The sequence below is a fragment of the Pleurodeles waltl genome, chromosome 12, assembly GCF_031143425.1.
Source record: "Pleurodeles waltl isolate 20211129_DDA chromosome 12, aPleWal1.hap1.20221129, whole genome shotgun sequence".
Lineage (NCBI taxonomy): Eukaryota > Metazoa > Chordata > Amphibia > Caudata > Salamandridae > Pleurodeles > Pleurodeles waltl.
The window spans coordinates 86,793,516-86,819,056 of NC_090451.1; positions in this window are offsets into that span (position 1 = coordinate 86,793,516).

Here is a 25,541-nt window from a genome sequence, read left to right on the forward strand (position 1 = left end):
GAACTACTCAAATTTGTATATGGTACTGCCTATTTCGTGATGACAGGAGACACAACTCGCAAACACATGATGGAAACTTACCAACCAGCCAGGCCCTCTCTGTTTATAGTAATGTCAATAGCTGTGGGACATTGCTGTTCCACATGATGTAGGAATCATGCACAGATCCTGGATACTTGGTTGTGACTTGTGAGATGTACTGGTCTGCCAGACACACTACCTGAATGTTGATTGAGTGGTAGTTCTTCCTGTTCCTATACACTTGTTCGTAGGCACTGGGCGGGACTAAGGCTACATGGGTGCCATCAATGGCTCCTACCACATGTGGAATGTGTCCCATCCCATCTCATAAAAGTCTGCGTTCATATAGGCCAAATCCGCTCAGTGGGGAAACCTGAGGTAGCTGTCCAGGTGTCTCAGCAATGCACACAGTACATCCTTCAAAACCAGACTGAACATGGGCTGAGACATCCCTGTTGTTAAAGCCACTGTATTCTAAAAGGAGCCTGTGGTAAGGAAATATAGCACTGACAAGACCTGAACAATGGGAGGTATGCCATAGGGACTGCGAATGGCAGTCATCAGTTCCAGCTTCAACTGAGTACATAGATCTATGATGGTATGACGATTAAGATGATATGTCTGGATGATATGACTTTCCTCTATGATGTCCGGGTCTACTAGTGAACGGTACACTGGTGGTTGTCTCACTCTCCTCATGGCAGTATAACTATGTTGGGAGAAATGAAAATACAATGAGTTATGCAGTATGCACACATCATGTACACTTTGTTCATTACCACACACATAACTTCTGTAGACGATGCCTAGCACATCTGACATAAACAGTACAGCCCATAGATATGCACCGATTTCACCCTCCTTGGTGCACATTGACAACTATGACAATGGGATTGTACATATGATGCTAATGTTAGAGGATATGTGTGTAAGACTTAGCTGTTCTGCAGTAATCACACATATGTATTGGAATAGATCAATATATTACCGTAGCCTATGTACCTCTGAGCAGCTGTATCAAGTTATCACCATAATAACTCACTCAACACAAATTTTACTTCACTTTTGCACAATTTGCTACACAAACATGATGGCAGTACATACAGATTTACAGCATTTTAGGGGAGTAAGTAACTGACCCAGATTAGTATACACTCCCATGAATGAAAAGTGTACAAAATGGCAGGCACCTGACCTACTGTACTGGACAGGTGGAAGTGACCTAAGTCTGATGACAGAAGTCATAATGGCGGTAAGCGGTCGCAACCGCCGTGTAACTTGCCACTGGTAAACATTGATACCTTTGGCGGACTTGGGCCAATGGCAATGTCTGCCAGTTGTGACGGTCATATACGTGGCGGCCATGACCGCCATCTTCTGCACTATTGCTCACTTGACTTCTGACACTGTTGCCAGCAAGACCTCCACGATGTGAGCTGCTGTGTACTGCCTTTGGGAGCCATTATGCCACGTCCTGCAGGTGGCAGGGAACCTCTCTTCACACCGGAAGAGCTTGAGAGGCTAGTGAAGGAGATTATACCCATGTATGGACAGCTATACAAGGAACCAGAAGAGCAGGTGGGTCCAATGTCCTAGCCCTGTGTGATAGGTGTTCTGTGTGTCGTAGCATCGGGCATGGGAACTTGTAAGGGTGTTGATACATGCAGGTGGCTTAATGTTAAGGCGTGTGTGCAGATACGATGGCTACTTGTGCCTACTTGCTGAGACTGATGTGTACTGACCACTCCTATTGGTATGGCACATGTGTACATGATTTTCTCCTTTTGTCTGTGTCATCCATGCAGGTGAACGCCTGTCAGAAGAAGGGGATTTGGCATGTGATTGCCAAGCAAGTCCGGACCTTGGGAGTCCAGGGCCGGCGGAGGACCCATTTCAGAAAGCGGTGGGAGGACCTGAGACTCTGGGCCCGGAAGACCGCTGAGGCCCAGCTGGGGATGTCCTCCAAACATGGGAGGGGTGCCCATCGGACCCTGACCCCCTTAATGACCCGCATTTTGGCTGTGGCCTACCCTGAGATGGATGGGCATTTGAAGGCAGCACAGCAGCCACAAGGGGGTAAGTACTGATTGACTACATGTACTTTACTCTGGTAGTTAGAAGTTTGCTGTCACACTTTGGCAGCTGTGACACTGTAACATGTATGTTGACTACTGAGAATACATAGTAATCAAGTAGCTTGACTAAAAGATGGAGATCTTGCCTTAGGGTTGCGCATGTGTAAATTTAGATCACCTGTGACAAGGAATTCCTAGGACTGCATGTGGCGATGCACAATTCACAGTGCCACATGTGCAACTCTACCCAGCCATATATTTGAATGTAAGCTGTCATATCATCCTACCCATCTAGAATTTCCAGGACCATTGTTCTGAATATATGTACATGTAGCTCTTAGGTATCTGACCACTCCCATCTATGAAGGTCAGCTGTATTTCCTACATAGTGCCTGACATATTTGTTACAGGGCCTAGTTACCCTTTGTCCTGGTACATGTTTTGACTCCATGTGAGGCTGGCATCTCATTCAGTCAATAGGTATGGCCAGTATTGGACTGTTCATATGGGTTTGTGGAGGTGTTCCCATTGTCCCTTCATATTCATACAACGGGTATGCGAAGGTTGTAACGGAAGGACATCCAACTATGGGTGTCTGATTTTGTCTATGTGCCCTTACCATGCATTTCCATGTAATTGAAATGTGGGCAAATCACTTTTATCCCAATGTCTTTGTTTTAGAGGAGGCTGTCCTACCATTCGACAATGTGCAGTGTCCATGCTGTATGTGCCAATGCCCTACCAATAGTAGTGCAACATATGGTATTAGCTGCCTACATCATGTCTCAATGGCTACTTGGGGGCATATCTTGTTGAGTGAGACAATCATTGCTACCCTTAGCCTAGCTGATGTGGGCAGTTTGGACAGGAATTGGTTTTGGCTCACCTCATATTTCAAGATGTCGTAGTTTAGCTGTACTACTATTTCTCATACAGGTGTTGTTGTGGGATACGTTGTAAGTGTAATGACAGTCGTGTAGGTCCATATGTACATGTCTTTTCAGTGGGACATGTGTGTTGTCTGGACTTAGCTATTGGAAATCACATGTCAGGAATGGTGTGAGTGATGTTAGTGTACTCGTGTTGTCATGTTGTGGCTCTGTATCAGCATGTCAGGTGGAATGTGATGTGCCCTATTAGGAATTAGTAGGCTGTCCTTTGCTTAGTTGTTGTAACACTGCTCTTTGTGATAGTCAGTGGATGTCTCATGTGTGCTAGGTAGGCCACTGTAGCTGTACATGCATGTATGGTGTGATATGGAGTATCTGTGAAAAGTGACTGCAGCTATTCCTCTAAGATTTGGTACATGCAGTGGCATAGCTGTTCTCCAGACATAGAATGCAAAAATGTGATGGCACTATCTGGGACTGCCACATGTTGTGTCTTCATCAGCGATTGCATCCATTGTGTCATATATGTACAGAGCGATCAACTAGGCATGTGATTGCAATGGCAGGTGCTGTGTCATTTGTGAATAGAGTTCTCTTTGCTTGCATGAAACATGACTTATGGACATGGCCTGGTGAGGTGTTGATTCTGAACATGCATAATATGGTGTTATCATTCAACTGCATTTCCTAAAGGTGATAAGATTCTGGAGAGTTATGACCTGGATTAGGACAGAATATCAGCTTTAGCCAGGGCATGATGAGCATGCTGACATAAGTTTACAGATGATTTGATGGAATGCTCCAATTGTGCTACCTTACATGGATAATGGTGTCGGTGAGAGAGATGACAATAAGGGGTAGTTAGAAGTAACATTTTTTGACATGATGTAGGATCTGTGTTTTTCTATATGGGATTCCTTAGCCAGGAGATGTATACCCACAGTTGTGCATGTTGTAATGTGTGTATGTTAAGAATGTGATGACCCTCACTCTCCCTCTCTATCTGCTTGTGTGCAGAAGCATCAGCAAGCAAAGGAGACGAGGCACAGGTGAGTGAGGATGCTGTCGGCCACTGGACCCGGAGTGCTGATACCACCAACAGCGAGGGACCCAGTGGGCCAGAGGGTGAGGGGAGTGCCACAGGGGAGACAAGATCCTGTTCTTCATCTTCGGAATGCACCTCCAGTGGGCACTCCCTAGTGGTGGCGGACCCATCTGGGACCACCTTAGCAACATCTTTGTCCACCACCATTGCCCTCCCTGTAGCTCTCCACCCAGTTGTCCGTGCATGCTCACCCAGGAGGGTGGGTGTCCACCCCTGCCCCTGCCAGCCATACTGTCCTCAGTGAGGAGGCTATTGACCTCCTGAGGTTGATCACTGTGGGTCAGTCGACCATCGTGAACGTCACCAGGGAATGACAACTCAAGTCCAGCAAAGCAATACGTTCCTGGAGAGCATTAACGGTGCACTGGCTGGCCTACAGAGATCCTTTCAGGCTCTGGCCTCCACACTGATGGCAGCCAGTCAGCCTTTGTCTTCCATCCCCCTCCACCTTCCTCTTCCTCTTCCCAATCCCAAACCCCTCTTCCCTGACACAAACAGAAAGACATGCATCCACCTCAACATCTAAGGGTAGTGCTGACAAACACAGGCACTACAAGACCCACTGTCGGCAGGCACACAAACAACATCCACTCTCCCTCCACACCCAAATCCTTATGCCATAACCATCCCTGTGTGTCTAAAAGAACTTTTTCCTCTTGGAGTTTAACCTTTTCCCTACTCCTCTCCTACTCCGTGTGACCCCCAAATGCTCTGTGTCCCTCCCCAAGTCCAGCCCTAAAACCTCCACCACCTCCCCTCTCCCACCTGGAAGTACCCATGCCCCTCCCCCGCCAAGATGCCTACTCCTCCAAAGAGTTCCCAACCCTTCCCTAAGTCTCAACCTAAGCCCCCCCAATGCCAAGCCCAAAGATCCCCCTCCTAACCCTAAACCCAAACCCCTCCCCTCTGCCCCCCAATCCCTGAGGAGCCTGCTTGCCCCCTCGATGCCCCCTAACTGTGGAGGTTACATGGTCAGGAGTCAAGTTGGGGCACTTACAATTGCCATATGTGCAAGTTGCACTTGTCTTTTTCGACTGGCCTATGGACTTAATCTTTGTATATTTGGATTTGTATATATTTATATTTATTTCTTCATATATATCACAGCCAACCAGTTATTGGTTCAAAGGTTACATCTTTGTCCTACTTGTATTTTCTTAGGTCAGTTTTGTCTTGACTGATTTTGTTTGTGTGTGAGTTAGTTTTGTATGAGTGGTGGTTGTGCTACCAGTTGTGTCTAGGCAGCATGTGAGGTTGTGTGCATAGCATTTGTCCCCCAGTGATGGGTGTATATTGTTTGATGGGCATGTGTATATTTGGGACATGTTATTGTGTTAGTATTGTGTGGTGTTTGTGTTGACATGTGTTATTTGCAATGTGGTGTGCCTTTGTGTGGGTAAACTGTCTGTGTGAGTGTGTGTGGGGATTGGTATGTCAGATCTGTTATGAGGTGTGTTTGATTGGTATGACGTATGCCTCGTTGTTTGGATGTGTGATTGTGTGTCTTAGTTCTCTGGTGCTGTTACGTTGTGTTGTATGTATGATTAGTCAAGTGGTGGTGTGTATTGTGGGTGCTTAACGGTGCTTTGGTGGTGTTGCGGTTGTGGAGTAGGTGTGTTGTTTGGTGGTGTTGTGTGTTGTTGTGTGTGACTGTGCCAGTGGTGTGTATCATGGGTTGGTGTGTGTGTTTTGGCATGTGTGTGTGATGGACATTGTGTGTGTATTATGTATGTGCAGGTGTGTATGTGGTTGTCTGTGAGTATGCATGTCAGTGTGAGGTTACAAGTGTGTGTTGCCCTTGCCACCCGTTCCCAAATGGTGTATTGTGTGTGCGTAGGCACTTTGGCATTTTGCAACAGTGACAGGTAAGTGTGTGTACTCACGATTGCTGTTGTCATCGTCGTTGCTGGTTCCGTAGTCGTTGGGTGAGCAGGAGCAGCAGGAAGATGTGTAGTTCTGGTTCCACGGCAGCTCCGGACGGGTATGGCTTCCGGGAGATGAATGTCTCCGTTTATACTGTTGGTTTCCAACCGGGTTTCTGTGGAGGTGCGACCACGGCGGAAACCTTGACGGTGTGTAGCCTCATAATATGTCCGACAGGAACATGGTCTCCGCCGGCCTGCACGTGGCTACTGTCAACTGTGGTGGTCCAATCGAAGTGGGGGTTCCGGCTGTGGTTTGGCTGTATTCTGTTGTGAATACCGCCATGGTCATAATTTGGCGTTCTCCTACTTCAGTTTGTTGGCGGTACTACCGCCACTTCCGCCATGGCGGTCCTGAGTCTGCCAAACTTGTTATGAGCCCCAGAGTATCAGTCAATATTTTGGAAACAATGTTATGGTAAAACACCTTTGTACAAGTACCGGCAGTCATTTCCCGATATTCACATGTTGTGTTGGTAACTGGACAATAACCAGCATAAACAGTACTTACACCATCATTGTTGTTTGCCTCCTGTAGCAGCAAAAATATATTTAATTCATCTCTGATACTTACACAAAGATTTTGGGTTTTACTAGTATTAGGACTACATTTTACAGTTATTGCCACAAATTGCTCTTCAATTGTACAGAGCAAATATTTATTTTCCTGTGATTGTGGGGAAGTAGGTCTTGTGACATTGGCACTCATCTAGCAATATTACAGTTATGTATATACAGATTACTGAGGGCCTCATTATGACTTTGCCACGGGGAGGAGGCTGCCTTCATGCCAGCTTCCTCCACCCAGTTGTATTACGATGCTTCCACCGGGCTGACTGGCAGAAACATCATATTATGACATTTCCGCCAGTCAGCCTTGCGGAAACAGTGCCACAGCATTGGCCATCACACAACAGCACCCTCTTCTAATAGCCATCACACCCACCCTCAAGAGAAGTCAATCCTAGGTATTAATAATTTTTGCAAAACCTGCCCACTAAGGCACCCTAGGGTTGGTTATTCCTAGTGTATCCACATCAGAAGAGTCCTTAACCATCCTTCACTCCCACTAGCGATATAAAAAAGAGAACAAGAAAACTTGTCTTTGCCCCTGAAGGCCCCAGCTCTTCAGGATGACTTTGAGTGCATTTTTGCCAGGCCAGAACTTCTGCGTGGGTAGAGGAGCACACTAGTACTTTCTATAATCACTACTTCCCTGTGCACCAACACCTTTTTCAGGTCTCTGAATTGTCCAGAACCACCAATTCCTTACCCTTATTATCAGCATTTTCTTTCTAAGGCCTTGAAGGTAGTCTGTACAGGGAGGCAGGACTTGGCAGGTCTCAAGATGACTGAATTTTCTGAAGGTAAAGGGCATCCTCTTCACTCCATGTTAGTTGAGCCAGGGTGCCTTGCTATCTAATGAGCTCCTTGGTGTTCTATGTTCAGAGGCGTGGCAAAGAGATGGCTTTACAAAAGCAGAGGAGACTTTTAGAAGTGGCCATACTATGCTTTCTTGTACTACCTCGGCAAAGGTGCCTGGGAGCAGCAGGAGTGCTGTAGTCCAGCCAGTCTTTGGAGGCAGTGCCAAAATGTCCACTGATCTAGGTGTTCCAGGAAAAATAATGGGTGGTACCACAGGCTGTGCTTTCAGGCCAGGAATGTGTGAGTGATTGGCCATATTGGGGGTTATTCTAACTTTGGAGGAGTGTTAATCCGTCCCAAAAGTGACGGTAAAGTGACGGATATACCACCAGCCGTATTACGAGTTCCATAGGATATAATGGACTCGTAATACGGCTGGTGGTAAATCCGTCACTTTTCCGTCACTTTTGGGACGGATTAACACCTCCTCCAAAGTTAGAATAACCCCCATAGTGTGGTATAAGGTAAAATCAGTTTCACAGACCCGTTAAAGCAATGTCAGTCACTGAAATTGTGTACTGGAGTGGTATACTGGAGAAGTCGGCAGCCGCAGTACCATGTGCCCCACACTCATCGGGTAATTACTCATACACATTTACATCGCCTGTCCTTTCACTACATCACAGACCAAGGGAGTGATGCACTGTCAATAAAGTGAGGTGCCCTACTGAACGGATACATTCCAAACTGCAGTGATGCCTTGAGTATTTTGCACTAGGTCCCTCACAAACAAATCTGAGTGTGCTGAGTGCAACAGGTCAGATTATTGGAGGTTAAGAGCAAAGAGGAGTTTTTCATGACGGTCCCTGATTCCTGCCAAAGTAGTATAAAGAGAGGGAAGAAGATCCTATGAAGAACCCTGATCTTACTAAAGGGGAACAATCTCTGCTAAACAAAGTCACTGCTTTACATGTTGACATAGATAAGACCAACAAGGTTAAAGATGTATTGGAGACTCTTCATACCGGCCCATCAATCACCTATGTACCCTTCACTGCAAGATCATTGAAATCACTCTTGGCACGACTCCAAGATCACATCCACACCAACAATCTGCAACACTGAGCCATATACCTTAAAATGCATCCACAATGCCTTCCTGGTCAAAGATAGAGATGGCCCATGTCTCTTCATATCACTCGACCTTTCATCCACCTTCAAAACTGTCAACCATCCAGCTCTCATCATCACCCAGAAGTCTTGATTGGTCTTGGATGACATCTAGTAGTGGTTCCATGGCGGCAGCTGATGAGTATATGTTCCTGAAGGTGAGTGTCTCCTTTTATAGAGTTCGATTTCCGCCTGGGTTTCCGTGGCGTTGCAACCGCGGCAGAAATCTTGGTGGTGTGCAGCCTTGTAATATGTCCTGTGGAAACATGATCTCCACTGGCCTGCAGGTGCTTTCAGTCGTCCGTGGTGGTCTGACCGAAATGGCAATGACAGAGGTGCCTTGGCTGTATTCCATAGAGAATACCACCAAGTCATAATTTGGCAGTTTTCTCCACCAGCCTGTTGGCATTATGACCGCCACCGCCAAACTCATAATGACCCGCTTTGTGTCATTTACTTGGTCACTTTAGGCCAAATTCACAAAAAAAAGAACCCTTGAATTTGTTTCCTTGCGTCCAGTTCAAGACTCTTCCTTAGCCTTACACGGGGTACACTTTCACTGTTTGCCTGCTAAGTTTTCTTTGTAGAGTGTAATATGCTATGTATTGCCATTGTTGAGCATGGGTTGGGGCCGTGGCTCATAGAAAGTAAAACCTTGATTGGATCAGTCAATCAATCAGTCGATTTGTAAAGCGCGCTACATACCCGTGAGGGTTTCAAGGCGCTGGGGGGGGAGGTGCTGCTACTGCTCGAAGAGCCAAGTCTTGAGGAGTTTTCTGAAGGAAAGAAGGTCCTGGGTCTCTCGTAGATCTGGCGGGAGGGTGTTCCAGGTTTTGGCGGTGAGGTATGAGAATGATCTGCCGCCGGAAGATTTGCGTCGGATGCGGGGGATGGAGGCGAGGGCGAGGTTAGCGGAGCGGAGATGTCGGGTGGGGGTGTAGAAGCTGAGTCTGTTGTTAAGGTATGATGGTCCGGTGTTGTGGAGTGCCTTGTGTGCGTGGGTGAGGAGCTTGAAGGTGATCCTCTTGTTGACGGGGTGCCAGTGAAGGTCTCTTAGGTGGGGGGTGATGTGGCAGTGGCAAGGGATGTTGAGGATGAGTCGGGTGGAGGCGGTTTGGATGCTTTGGAGGAGTTTGGATGAGATACCGGTGTAGAGGGCGTTGCCGTAGTCGAGTCTGCTGCTGACGAGGGCCTGGGTTACTTTTTTTCTTGTTTCTGTTGGGATCCATTTGGAAACTCTGCGAAGCATGCGGAGGGTGTTGTAGCAGGAGGAGGAGATGGCACTGACCTGTTTTGACATGGAGAGTGAGGAGTCGAGGGTGAAGCTGAGGTTTTGTGTGCTGTCGGTGGGTGTCGGAGGGGGACCCAGCGTGGACGGCCACCATGAGTTGTCCCAGGCGGAGGGGGTGTGCCCAAGGATGGGGACCTCTGTTTTGTCCGAGTTTAGTTTTAGCCGGCTGTATCTCATCCAGTCGGCGATGGCTTTTAGTCCCTTGTGGAGGTTGGTTTTGGCGGTGTGCGGGTCCTTGGTGAGGGAGAGGATGAGTTGGGTCTCGTCGGCGTAGGAGATGATGTTGAGGTTGTGCTGGCCGGCCACTTGTGCGAGGGGGGCCATGTAGATGTTGAACAGCGTCGGGCTGAGGGATGAGCCCTGGGGTGCGCCGCATATGATGTTGAAGGCTTTGGATTGGTATGGGGGAGGCAGACTCTTTGGGTTCTGCCGGCGAGGAAGGATGTGGTCCATTCGAGGGCTTGGTCCTGGATTCCTGCTGCGTGGAGGCGGGATTTCAGGGTGTGGTGACAGACGGTGTCAAAAGCGGCTGATAGGTCTAGGAGGATGAGGGCTGATGTTTCTCCATTGTCGAGGTGGCTTCTGATGTCGTCTGTGGCTTCTGATGTCGTCGTTTGGATGCAGGTGTCCCTCCCTTCCACCAGCAATGGTAACCAATAGTATCTTACCCACAGTAGAACTGAATGTATGGTTTAAACCACATTATTTGTCATGTGTAGCAGTTATAGATACAGGTATTTCATCACAAACAGAACACTAAGCGTTAAATACATGACCTGTAATAAAATCACAACAAAGACTGTTGGTAATATTAGAGTTTTCTCTGTCAAGTCAATAACGCATGCAATCTGTAATTCAGTTAGCATGTTTCTCCCATTTTTTGGACTGTACTATGATCTGATATCTGCACTGCACTGTAGTACTAAATGGGTGAACACACATTTATTAGTACACTGGCTGCAAAATGTGTTTTTCGGGTCACATTTATTTTTACAAGCATTAAATAGTTGCACATAGATGTGAGTTATGAACATGGGTTCTTTACCCACTATTAAGAGATTCCAATGTTTTAAGATAGTGTTACTCACTGCTGTTGTAAGTGGTCCAATTTATCAGCATGCTGGTATTTGTACCTATTAGAAAAATGCCTTTTTTATCTCAACTAAATAATGTCAAACTAACATGTTTGGAATTGATTTGAAATGATAATAACAGTCATATAAATGTAGACCATGCTGGCTAGCATAAGGAGAATGTCCGCGTGTTCCAGCTTATGCCTTGTTCATATGTCAACAATAAAGAAATTTCTACTCAATATGACATTAAACATAGAAGTCATTCTGTTTGAAAGAACTGCTCTCATTTGGTCAATACTCCCAGCGGAATAACAATTGGAACTCATCTTGAATTGTATATCAATATTCCTTTGTTGTTCGAGGAATTCACAATAAAGCCACTCTAATTTTTTTCAACTCAAGTCTAAATTTGGCCCTTCAGTAGGGTGCAGATTGGTTGCAGTCGGATAGCCAGCACAGGACAAGACTCACATCTCGGCATACCTATCATACTTAAGCGGTCACAATGAAAATACTAAATAGTGATGGATGGAATGATTAAATTAATGTCAGCCATTGATAATTACTCTGGGTCGTATCACAATATATAAATCATTTTTTTGCTCACCATGCCATAGCGGAGTAGACCCAGCCATATTCAAATCAACATTGATTCTACTCCAAGAGGAACAGTCCAGCCTGAAAAGCCAAGTCAGGTCCTCTCTGAACCAGAACACAAGCAGCCGAAGACCCAAAACTCAGGATGAAACTGACCTCAGGTTGCTTGTATTCAGCTTCAGGGAGGGGCCAGCCCACTTGTTTTGTATACTTTGGTTCACGATAGAAGCAAAGTTTAAAAGTACTATTATTTTGCACGTGTACATGTGTAGTTCTACATTTTGTGTTTTGCAAATGTGAATGTCCCAAGGCTTCTGAGACAACCAACTCTTTATTTCTCAACATCCCCCACTAACTACCTCTGAAATCTTTCACAATCTACTCCTCAACCCCCACCTAAGGCACGTCTCCACCAGCGGTCATGGTGTTTTCTCAAACCTCTGGCTGAGGGGAGTGCAGAAATTGTAGTCACTTACTTGAGAGAGACAAATTTTGCAAGTCATTGTCCCAGTCTGCAATCTCAAATAAAGAACTGGAGAGAGACCTGGTCTGTCCAATGTATAGCAATATGAGATTTGTGAGTCCTGATCATAAGACGATGGGGAAGATCCAGATAATGAGACTGAGATCTCTCTCTCTCTTTCTCTTGCGCTCTCTCTCTCTCTCCCTCTCCTGATGGTTCCACATTTTCAGTCAGTCGAGACAGGTATCAAACTCACTTCACTGATTGCTTCCTATATACCATGTCCCATTCCCATTGACAACTAGAACTACAAGGAGGTCCTGAATATACAAGTATGAAGTTGGGAGATTCACAGTTTTACCTATTCTATCATATCTGTGAAGTCTGAATCTTGCATTACAGTTGTAATTGCAACCCATGTAGCGCTTGCAACCCTTGACAAGGCATTGAAGAGCTTTACGCAGGCAGCACGCTGCTTCAAAACCTAAGATTAGTGGTTGATTCAGTGGTTATTGGTGACTGTTGTTTAGTGGGATTATAAACACAAAAGAAGCAGAGGAACATCAACTAGCTAATACTTGCTCTCTACAATACAACATTACACATCAGTATGGCTAAGCTTCTACAATTGCATGGTGAGGCTTATTATGAACTTTTGTTTAGATCACAACCACTGGTTATTGAAAATAGTAGTCCTCGCCCACACTCAGTGGCCTGTGTCAGCATTGAGCCCTATGTCTAACATCGTTTCTGTTTGGGATGGGTTCAACCACTCGAATGGGAGCACTTACACTTTTGCATTAGGGATCTGAGGTAAGTGACCTATTGGAAATAAAATTGTCTTGAAAACTCATCTGAATTTTATTTCATTTGTTTTTTCTTCTGAAAATGTTTAAAAAGATACTCTAGTAAATGGTAAATTATTAATTGCATAAAAAGGTCAAGTGACTTTCATCAGGACTGAATTATTCACCAAATTGTGAATTATTCCCTATGTGAGGCAACAATTTGACATATTTTAAGTCAAGATCAATGTTCATTGCAGAGTTTTAGGTATGCAGAGGAGGCTTTTTGAGATTGCATGCAATTTGACGATTCAATCCTGTAGATAGAAACAAAATGATTTACTGATGAGATAATGCTATATTAGTTACTTTTGGTAAGTACAAGAATTAGGTAAACTGTCTATCCACTGCTAAGCTTCCGCTACTCCACCCTTTCACCAAGTACAGGTGATCAGGTTAGGGGTTGGAAATGTAGAATAAAGCCTGGACTGATATATAGGGAAATATCGACAGCTTTAGGCTTTGGTTGAAGAAATCATTGACTTTAATATCATAGCAACATGAGCGAATATTCAAAGTAAATCACACAAATGTCAGAAAGGAGATTCTTCAAATGCTGGAGTGGATGTTTTCTGATGTACACTCTTAAAGTTTGGCTCACAGTATTAGTTACAAAAGTTAAATGGGCTTTATTTTGGATGACACATGATATCGGTGAGGATAACTTCAGCATATAGTGGAAGTATTTTACCTGCATTTCTGTGCCTGGGGAATGGAGACCCAAACACAGAAGTGACTAGGATGGATACAGGACTGCCTTTAGAGATTTAAAGAGTGGCTCCTTAGTTGGCCCGTCCCCGTGGCAAGAATCCTCTTCCATTGCCATGTGGAGCTGTGAAAAGGAGTGGGTGTGCTCCTGCTACTCACCATCAGTCCCTGTTAGAAATGGGGTTTCTGTTTGGCTAGGGTATGCACTTAAGCCAGGAAGAACCCACCCACTCTAGTCAGGGCAAGGAAGTTACATGTCCAAGATAACCCCTGCTCACCCCCTTAGTACCTTGGCACGAGCAGTCAGGCCTATCCCAGAGGCAATGTGTACAGCGTTTGCACAACACACACAAAACACGTGTCGCACTATCCCTGCCACAAAGGAAACACAACACCAAGTTATATGAAAATAATCTGTATTGCACACAACATAATTAGACCAAACATTACATGTCAGAAATACCCTGCTACCTTAGCATTTGTCAGAATGTTACACAAGTTACCAATAAGAAGTAGGAGTCACATTAGAACACATAAGTACTCAGGATTCTGCAACACGAGCAGTAGTCAGGAATCATCTTAATAAATAAATGCACTTGTCATAGAAATATCCTACATGCCCATACTAGGAACATTATAAAACATATGGCAAGTCATAAACACACATCAGCTGGAGATGCCCATACTAGGAACATCAGCAAACATATATGGCACATCAAAAATAAGCAGGTTAACACATCAATCCATAACGACCATATGAGGAACATTTAGAAAAGTGTGTGTCTCTTTCAAAGTACCTGTATTATGAGGAATAGGCACTCTAGTGCCAAGAAGAACAAAAGGGGGCCCATGGCGCTCTGTGCGCTCACTCTGGGGGACAATCCGATGATTGGGGAAGAAGGGGGGCAACACGCACCCCCTCCAGTTTTTACAACAGGTCCCTCGATCTCTGGGGGGCCCTCGCTGGGCCTCCACTGGACCTCCAACAAGTGGGGGGGGGGCAAAACAATGCCCCAAAACAACAAGGGGCTACAGTGGGGGTCTCACCCGCCTCCCGCAGAGGCCCACAACAAAACAGGAGGACTGCACCGGGTGGGGAGCCTCCGGTGGGGCTTCCACACCGCCCGCATTCTCCTCAAACTCTCTGGGGCTCCGGAGGGGTAGAGGAAGCCATCGTCAGGACATCTGCGAGGGACTCCGGTGGTACGGGGAGCCTCCGATTAGGCTTCCTTACCCGCCCATCTCCTTTGGCACATGAAAGGCTCCAGACGTGAGCAGGCACCGAAGCGGGTGCCTGCTTGTGCCCCGGGGGCATGATTGGAGCGCTCCTGCTCCTTTTCGCTACTCGAGGGTGCCCCGGGGGCAGAACGTCCCTCGCGCTTTACAGGAGCAGCCTTCCTGGGCTGGGGCGGTGTTTTTCGACGGGAGAAAATCACTTACCTGCGTAAACAAGCAAAAAGAAAGCGTTCTCAAGGTGCGAGGGTAATTATTGCTGAGCGCTTCTCCCAGTGCTAAACACACAACCCCATGAAGTGCCTTCCAGGCACTATAAGGTGAAATAAAGCACCCCTCATGCTTTAAGGAGTTGCAGGGGTCAGGGGCCATAGCACCCTGCCCCTCGGGGAGAAGGTCAAGGAAAAAGGTGCACAGGTGGCAGGGCCCACCAGCAGGCCAGTGCAGGGGGATGTAGGCAGATGGCAGTCTCTCCTAGAGACCCAGCAGGTCACAGGTCAGCACAGCAGCAGCAGTCCATGGCTGTTCCTGGTGAGTCCCTCCAGCATTCTGAGTCCAGTTCCAAGTAACTTCCAAAATGTCACCAAATTGTGGGGAAAACTCCCCTGTACTTATACTCAGTTTTACAGTGTGTTCACAAAGAAAAGGAAGATGAGGTTCCAACCAGTTACAACTGATTCTGGGAGTGCCCCCTCTCTCCTCCAGCACAAGCTCCAAACATCAGTTGGGGGTAAACAACCCTTTTGTGTGATGCCAGGGCACAGCCTTTACAAATGTAGGTGTGCCTAGCCTCTCCCTTCTCTCAGCCTAGGAAGACTATTCAGCATGCAGATGCACCTCTGTGACACCTCCACCCTTCCTGTGTACAGACTGTCTGAAAAGTGTGCACAAAGCCCGACTGTCACTCTGCCCAGACATGGATTGGAGCAAGCTGCAAAACACCAGAGTCATAAGCACAGAGAGATGCTAACTTTCTAGAAGTGGCATTTCTGTGATAGTAACAAACAATTCACTTATACCAGTAAGCAGCATTTCTCATTACCATTACAACCATTCCAAACATGCCTACGCTACCCTTCATAAATCAGACAATACCCCCTAGACAAAAGGCAGGGCATTGCCAATGCAATCCTATGAGAAGGCAGCACTCACAGCATTGAGAAACCAAATAGGCTGTTGGTTACTACCAGGGCAGGCCACGCTACTAGACACATGTCTTGCCTTCTACATACATAGCACCCTGCCCATAAGGCTAGCTAGGGCCTAGCTTAAGGGAGACTTACATGTAGTAAAAGGAGAGTTCTGGGCGTGGCAAGTAAAGCAGGCCTGAGACAGGTTTGAAAGGCTACTTCAGTGGGCGGCGCAAGCAGCGCTGCAGGCCCACTAGTAGCATTTAATTTACAGGCCCTGGGTATAGGGATACCACTGTACAACGGACTTCCAGGTAAATTAAATATGCCATTTAAGTATAAGCCAATCATACCAACTTTAAATGGGAGAGCACCTGCACTTTAGCACTGATCAGCAGTGATAAAGTGCTCAGAGTCCTAGAGCCAACAGCGAGAGGTTATAAAAAGTAGGAGGAAGGAGGCAAAACATTAGGGGATGAACCTGCCAAAAGGGCCAGGTCCAACAGTCCCATAATGAACACCCCATCACCAGTACTTCCACTTCATGCATCTGTGCCCCCACACCCACTCTCTGCACCTTCCTTCCTTCTTGAGACCACGCCACCATCCCCAGCAAACCTCCTTTCTTCTGAGTCCTTGCTTCTTCTTCAGAGGTCACGCAACTGCTCCAATCTCTAGTCACTGGTACTTTCCACATTCCATGCCATACTTCGCCTGGTGTAAAAGTGACAGCTAGGATAACTTAGAAAATGCATATCAAAATCATAGACACTGATAGTGCAGGCTTCTTCGGCCACATTTGGAAAAAGACTCTTGGCAGATTTTCCACATATTTGCTGAAAACACCCTGCAAACTGGCTTTTTTTAAATAATATTCCTGCAAAAATAAATTATAGCATTTTGTTCAGAGGTTTACTTAAAATACATTTAATACTTCGTGGTTTTATGAAGTTGCAAAATGATGCAATTTAACCATTACAAGGCTTCTAGTAACAAATATTTGTTCACGGGAAAGACAACCCCAGACCCTGAACCCTAATGCTTTCCCCATTGACAATGACATTTTCCATGTTTACTAAGAGCTTCTCCCCTTTCAAAAGTCATCTCTTTCTGCATCTCCTCACAAGCCCCTCAAATGATCTTTATCTGGCATGCCAAGGCTTCCATCAGCTGCTTTTTTAAGCTGTAGGACCGTTCTACACTAAACCCGATAATGAATGCCAGCAGAATTGATTGTGGGGTGAGGCAAGACTAGTGGGCGACCTAGCAAACAAGATTAACCGCTACCAGGACAAGCGTAAGACAACATGTATTTTAAAAATGCATGTTCACCCTTGGGCCTCTTCAGGCTGTAATACCAGATGTTTATTGTTACCCAATTCTATGTTATTCATATTATTGACCTCAGAAGGATGAAAGGCTGAGTGGACCTGCCAGTTTCAAACCTGTGATCAAGGAGTCAAATACAGACCCCTAAGGTGGATGAATTCGGCCACTGAACCATAGACAGGCTTCTGCGTAGTGTCAAATATTTTTTATTGTTATTCTTTGAGTTGTATGTAGTGCAAACTCGGCCCAGGGTCATTAGAGGCCTTTACATGAACACAAGATTACATTACACGTTTTTAAGGAATGGGGAGATTAAGTGATCTGCCAAGAATCACAAGATCACTCGACCTCTTCTAGCAGGTCTGGCCACAAGGGCAATGCTTTTTGCAAAAGTGTTAAGTGCCCCATCTATTCATAGACGTGCACCAGTCCATCAATGTACCCATGGTTGCTAATCTGGGTTAGTACTGTCATTCGTACTTACTTTTAATGTGGCTTCTCTGTTTTCCTTTCACTCTTGTGCTGCACAGGACCCTTACTCCTCTGTTTGTACAAAACTGGACGTCAGTCCTATTATTTTGTCTCTAGTATCACTTGGGATGGTCAAGTTCTTCTCGATGGTAGAGCAGGGCTCAGCGTTTGATGATATGCCATCAGTTCACAGACCCTGGAAAGTTCAGTTCTCAGACATCTCGCACAGACTTCTATTTAGAAATGTGTGGTTCCATCAACTTTGCTATCGCGGCTGGAGGAAGTTTTGGAACCTAAGCAGCCTTAAGGGGGCCATTCGATTAATAATGTCACAGTGGGTCTCAAATCCCAGGCAGAAGTCATCGAACAGGTGATTGAGGTGATGCAGAATTGGGTAGAGAGAGATGGTTTTTCCTTCACTGGATGCCCCTTTTAGGTGTCAATACAGTGGCCCGTCCACCCGCCGTGGTGACAATTTGCCCGTTTGCTGTGAGTGACACAGCCCTGGATTTGCATAGAGAAGCAAACAATGCACATCACCACAATTGCACTGGACGCAGACCAAGTAAAGTAACAGTCAGCGCGCAGTTTTTGATAGAAGAAAGTTGTGCCGCAGGTTAATTAAACAAGGTAATGGGTCATCTTACCGGCGTTCCAAAAGTAGCCTGTGACGATGCAGCCTAAAGTGATTAGCAGCCTGCTTAGCCAACAAGCATCGCAGCAGCAGACAACTAATGCAAAACTCACACTGCTTCCAATGGGTGTACCCTGGGGCTAGAGACCGGAGCTGACGGCAACGTAGCTCCCACTGAAGGTGAATGATTAGAGAGGCACTGCCACGAGGTCTCCTCTCCTGGGAACATTTTGTTGGTTTATTTCATTTGTTAATTAGTCCTGAGGATGGTCTCATGTAATTAGGACAACAGTGACTGAAACATCGATGCTGACTCCGTCTCTGCCCTGGATGAAGTCAAGTGCCACCTACTCAACATCTGAAAAGAGTTCTGAAAAGAGTTTACAGACACTGTTCATGTTTGTAGAGCAGTAGAACCTAGATGTGCCTTACACTGTTGAGGGGGTATTGAGTGTATTTCTGGACATGTATGTGTGGATTCAAACTGGACCTGACTTTTAGTACTAAAACAGCATAACCCCTAAATTATTAAATGTGTTGCTGCAGACGATGCACACTATTCTCGATCTGTCCATATATGTGTACTCTCACTCATTTGTCCATTAGGTACTTTGTAGGGTAAGAGCCCAGTACACTTACCAAGGTGATTAATTCATTCATTCACAAACCCTCTGAATAAGTTCTATGGGTTTTTTCTTTGGGTGCAGTGTTGTTGCCTTTTGCATGTACCCAAACTCTCAAGGGGCTATTGGGGTGCCATGTAGTGGTATTACCTACAACAAGAACGATCCCATTAATAAAGAGCACGCACATTAACCATCTCCTGATAGGGTAAACGAAAGGGTGGGTTTCGCTGCAAAAACCCAAAAAGAGGTCAGGCTGAGGACTCAAATAGAGGTTAAGCCTCCTGACCCCTCCCTGGATGTAACCTAACCGCAGGAAGGGTGAAAACGACCACATAATCAGATCACCTGATTGTACGGTTAGCCCAAACCTCTTCCCCATAGATAAGAAGGGGTCAAGGGGCGTACAGGCGTGGGAAAGCAGTGTGAAGATGCTCCCCGCCAACTGTGTCTCCTTGGGTGAGACACGGGCAGCGACATAGCACTGATACCCCATAGTCAAGCAACCAGTCCAAACTCATCACAATGGCATGGATGCTTATCCAGCATTCAGGCCGCACAGAAAGAGGTCTGGCTGTGGACCACAATGGAGGTAAGCCTCCTGACCCCTTCCCAGAAGTAACCTGGTTATAGAGAGGATGGAAGAGCCTATAGGGAGATTCCCTGATTACCCACCTGCCCCGTTCCAAGCTCATCCTTTAGAAAAAGGTGGTGGGTAGATGGCAGGTGCAAGCATGGGAATGTAGCGCCAAGATGCTCTTCATCAAATGTTTCTCTGCATGAGTCATGAACAGCAACATTTCTGTGCTTTCAGTCTACCTATTTACATTATTTAGTATTATTCTTTCATTAAAAATGTTATAGAACGCTAACCTCGTTCAAGGCTTACAGAGTGTTGCACAACAGGTGAGTAGCAGTAGAAAAATTGCAATTACATTACAATTTACATATAGCAATACGTTACGCCTTGATATAGTGATGCAGATAAAATAATAAAAGAGAAGTGCTTCTTGAGATAAAATCCATTCATAGATGAGGTTAACTCTTTATTACTGCCTAGGAGTGTTGGAACAAGTATACATTGATCTTGAGGTGGCAGGAAAAGCGGGGATCTGGCAGCTGTTACTGAGGCAGATCCAGGGGCACCCGAGTGAAATGTGCTGTGTACGGTGATGTTTCTAGTTTTTAATTCCTACTGGGCCCAACACAAGTCACTCACTTTTAAGGCCATCAGCACTAGTTTTGCTCTCACCTCTTCCTAGCTGGATGCTAGCCTAGGAGGTTGATGCTAGCACATTAAGCATAGAAAGACACTCTGCTTGTCACTTGGCTAGTGCTTGAGCTGAACTATGATTTTAGAAGCAGTTTTCAGTTTTTTTTTTACAAATGTCTTCACTTTGTGTCTTAGAGATTGATCCCCAATTCAGTGCTTGTAACAGAGAGAGCCCACAGTGTGCTCCCTCTGATCCTGAGCTTCAGCCCAGCTCCATAAGAAGACCACAACCGCTGTCATGGGTTACATGAATGACTGTTGGTCACTTTGCTGACAAAACTTTCTGGTAGAATGGGCATTCTTTACAGGCACCCTCAGGATCCAAGAACTGAGGATGTCCTCCAAGGGGTTCCCCAATACTTCACTGAAGATGACTCATGGGCACACCCTTGTGGACTGTGCCACTCAGTTGTATGTCAGAGCGGGTGGTGTGCTCCTGCCTGATGGCATCTACCACCCCTTAGAATTCCTTGACAAAGGCCAGGAGAACAGTTTGGGATGCGGGCACAACTCTGGATGAAGAGGAAGTGAGGTGAATTGCAGAGACCTATCCCTCCATGGTGCTCTGATTCTGATTCATAGATATATATATATATATATATATATATATATATATATATATATATATATATATCAAACTCCAAAGGTCGGTCCTAACAGCAATGTGCCTAACTGTCGGTGCTGCGTTGGGGCAAAGGACCAAGCCCATAATATAAAATAGAAAGAGAAACGCTGCACTCCCGGAGATTACATCATCTGAATATTTATTCCAATCAGTAAAGCATTTTGGCACCACAACGCGTTTCGACATCCGTCTTTATCAAGTGGTTTCCGCCATCAAGAGTAACAGGCGGCATGCTGGTACTTATAGTTCTCCCTATTGGCTGCAGCTGAAACATTGGCAAGGGAATTACGGTTACACCGTCATTTCATTAATTTGACTCATGTGAGTAATATACTTGAAAATAAAAAAGTCACCAGGGTAATCTCACGTTCGAATTGTGTGTTTTAACAAAATTAATATCACCAAAGTCCGCATGGTAGCTTAATCAAAAAAACGAACGTGCAGCAGTAGAAATCCACCTGATGAAAACACTTTGTTCTTTTTGCCAAATAGTTATGCCAGCGTTCCGGAACACTCTCTCCTAAAGAATCACAATGTTCACAGTAATCACAAGCCTCGAGTGATTGTCATCCGACTGCATTTTCAAAAAACCTTCACGTTTGTAAATGAAATCAATTCAAGGGTCTCCACTGCATCCGATCTAATTATAGCAGCCTTGTTCTTCAAACAGCCGTGAAGTATATTCACTCGTACTCTACTATTTCACTCGATTCTTCCATCAATGTCATTTAAATATTTCCACCTAATCTGCGCAGTCAAAATGTTCCAGTATGCAAGTAATAACATGTTTTATTGCTCACCTGCGCCTCAGAGCCCAACGTGTAAAAATAAATAAACGATGAAAGTCCATCTCCGGGCCCCAAAATTTCGGGCCACATCAGCAATAAAGTTCAGGGCAACCACATCCCCTCTAGTGCCAAGGGGTAGTGCCTTTCACGAAGAGAGCACTAGGCGTTGTAGAGGTGAGACAGTCATCGTCAATAAATCCTCCAGTGCTGTGCACCATGCAAGAGATAAGTATCTCTCTGCCTTCTTCAAAATTCCAAACCCAAAGCCGGGCACCATCGCTGTGTGTAATAGTGCCTAGGACCAAGCCCATAATATAAAATAGAAAGAGAAACGCTGCACTCCCGGAGATTACATCAGCTGAATATTTATTCCAATCAGTAAAGCATTTTGGCACCACAACGCGTGTTCTGGAACGCTGGCATAACTATTTGGCAAAAAGAACAAAGTGTTTTCATCAGGTGGATTTCTACTGCTGCACGTTCGTTTTTTTGATTAAGCTACCATGCGGACTTTGGTGATATTAATTTTGTTAAAACACACAATTCGAACGTGAGATTACCCTGGTGACTTTTTTATTTTCAAGTATATTACTCACATGAGTCAAATTAATGAAATGACGGTGTAACCGTAATTCCCTTGCCAATGTTTCAGCTGCAGCCAATAGGGAGAACTATAAGTACCAGCATGCCGCCTGTTACTCTTGATGGCGGAAACCACTTGATAAAGACGGATGTCGAAACGCGTTGTGGTGCCAAAATGCTTTACTGATTGGAATAAATATTCAGCTGATGTAATCTCCGGGAGTGCAGCGTTTCTCTTTCTATTTTATATATATATATATATATATATATATATATATATTTGTTAGACTTTTCATCCTTGGCGTGGTCTTCCTAAACTTTTTCTCTCTGTTTCCCAGGTTGTTGATGTGTGCTGGACTCTGTTTTTGCAGTTTTTATTACTCTGGGCACTTTACCACTGCTAACCAGTGCTAAAGTGCAAGTGCTCCTATACAAAATGTGTATGTAATTGGTTTATCCATGATTAGCATATTTGATTTGTTAGTAAGTCCCTAGTACAGTGCACTAGAGGTGCCCTGGGCCTATAGATCAAATGCTACTAGTGGGCCTGTAGCACTGGTTGTGCCACCCGCATAAGCAGCTCTGCGATCATGTCTCAGACCTGCAACTGCAGTGTCTGTGTGTGCAATTTTAACTGTAAATTCGACTTGGCAAGTGTACCCACTTGCCAGGCCTAAACCTTTCTTACATGAAAGGCACCCCTAAGGTAGGCCCTAGGTAGCCCTAAGGGCAGGGTGCAGTGTATGGTTAAGGTAGGACATATAGTAATGTGTTTTATTTGTCCTGACAGTGAAATATTGCTACATTCGTTTTTCACTGTTGCAAGGCATGTCCCTCTCATAGGTTAACATGGGGGCTACCTTTAAATTTGATTAAAGTGTAGATTCCCTTTGGGAGGGGATGGACATGTGGCGTTTGGGGTCTCTGAGCTCACAATTTAAAAATACATCTTTTAGTAAAGTTGATTTTAAGATTGTGTGTTTGAAAATGCCACTTTTAGAAAGTGAGCATTTTCTTGCTTATACCATTTCTGTGACTCTGCCTGTTTGTGGATTCCCTGTCTGGGTCAGTTTGACATTTGGGCTGGTTGCACCTCACCTTAGACAGTGACACAAAGGGAGCTGGGGTGTAGTATGCATTTCCTGATGAGCCATCTGTGTTAGGAGAGAGGGGAGGAGTGGTCACTCGCACCTGAAACGGCTGTCCCTGCCCTCACACAATGCAGTCTCTAACCCCCAGACTGCCCTCACACAATGCAGTCTCTAACCCCCAGGTGAGTGTCTGGGGCCTGGCCTGGGCAAGGCAGGAGAGACTTTGCTTTGAAGTAGGACTACTTCAAAGGAGAAGATGGGTATAAGGAGGGCACCCAAAACCACAGACTTTAGAACACTTCTGGAAACCAAGAGGAACCTCTGCCTGGAGAAGAGCTGAAGAGCTGAGGAAGAAGAGCTGCCCTTCCTGTGACTGTGCTTTGTGGAGCTATCCTGCAGTTGCAGCTTCTGCCAGAGTAAGAGGGCAAAGACTGGACTTTGTGTGCCTTCCTTCTTGTGAAGAGCTCCAAGGGCTTGATTTAGAGCTTGCCTCCTGTTTGAAGTCTCAGGAACAGCAAAGACTTCTCTCTGCCAGCACCTGGAGTCTCTAGAGAGACTCCTACTCTGCCAAGTGGTGCCCATCCAGTTCCTGTGACCCTGAAAGGAGAAGCTGGAAGCCTAAGAGGAAGAAATCCATGCACAGAACGCCGTACGGGAAAAAGATCGACGTGACTCCGATCTACAGCTGAAAAATTGACACGCCGCTGGCTTTGCGGCTGAAAATCGGCACTCGCCTGCAACACAGCCCGAAGATCAACACCCGGGGCTAGAGAAACGACGCACAGCATCGCTGACGGAGGCTGGTGAGATCGAAACATGCTCTGCGTGGTTTTTGGATCATCGTGCGGCTGGATTTCCGACGCAAACACCGCTGGGCATGTAAAAACAACACAAGGCCTGGCCGGACCAGAGTGCTGACCGGATCGACGCATCGCTCTCCTGGGAGAGAAGAAACGACGCACGCCGACCCAACTAAAGGAGAAACAATGCAAGGTGTCAGGAATCCCCAAGTTGCCTCCTGCATTATCTGTCAGCATCCCCAGGGATCAGGGTTGAATCATATCTCTGTTCTTGGTTAAACCTTCATGTTTCTAAGGGGAAACATCCTTTATTACGACTTTTTTTTTACGAGAGTCGTGGTTAACGAAAGCGCAACAACGATTTTTTTAACCATGACTCCGTTATTTTGTGCCTTAACTACGTATGTCCTGAACAACGAACATGCGTGGTTAAGGTACAAAGAAGGGAGTTGGCGAAGGAGGACGACGCAGGTGACAAGGGGTCGACTAAGGTAAGTGGTGGGTTTAGGTTTTGGGAAGGGGGTGGGGGGTCAGGGGGTTTTAGATTTTGGTGTGGGGTTGGGGGGGTGGGGCGTTTTTGGTTTTGGGGAGAGGTGGGGGGTTAGGGGGTTTTAGTTTTTGGGGTGGGGTTGGGGGGGTTGGGCGTTTTTGATTTTGGGGAGGGGGTGGGGGTTTTAGGTTTTGGGGTGGGGTTGGGGGGGTGGGGCATTTTTGGTTTAGGGGAGGGGGTGGGGGGTCAGGGGGTTTTAGATTTTGGGGTGGGGCTGGGGGGGTGGGGCGTTTTTGGTTTTGGGGAGGGGGGTTAGGGGGTTTTAGGTTTTGGGGTGGGGTTGGGGGGGTGGGGCGTTTTTGTTTTTGGGGAGGGGGTGTGCGGTTAGGGGGTTTTAGGTTTTTGGGTGGGGTTGGGGGGTGGGACGTTTTTGGTTTTGGGGAGGAGGTGGGGGGTCAGGGGGTTTTAGGTTTTGGGGTGGGGTTGGGGGGGTGGGGCGTTTTTGGTTTTGGGGAGGGGGTGGGGGGTCAGGCGGTTTTAGGTTTTGGGGTGGGGTTGGGGGGGTGGGATGTTTTTGGTTTTGGGGAGGGGGTGGGGGGGTCAGGGGATGTGAGGTTTTGGGGTGGGGTTGGGGTGTTTTTGGTTTTGGGGAGGTGGTGGGGGTTAGGGGGTTTTAGGTTTTGGGGTGGGGTTGGGGGTGGGGCGTTTTTGGTTTTGGGGAGGGGGTGGGGGGTCAGGGGGTTTTAGGTTTTGGGGTGGGGTTGGGGGGGTGGGGTGAGGGATGTAGGGTGAATGGTGCCTATTAGTAATGATTTTATCAGGAATGCCTTTACAACGAAATATCGTTGTTAAGGCATTCGTGGTAAAATCATTAGTAGTAAGAACGAGGTCGGTGTTCCGACCTCGTTCTTAAGGCACTAGTTGTTTTCAAAGTCGGTGTTCCG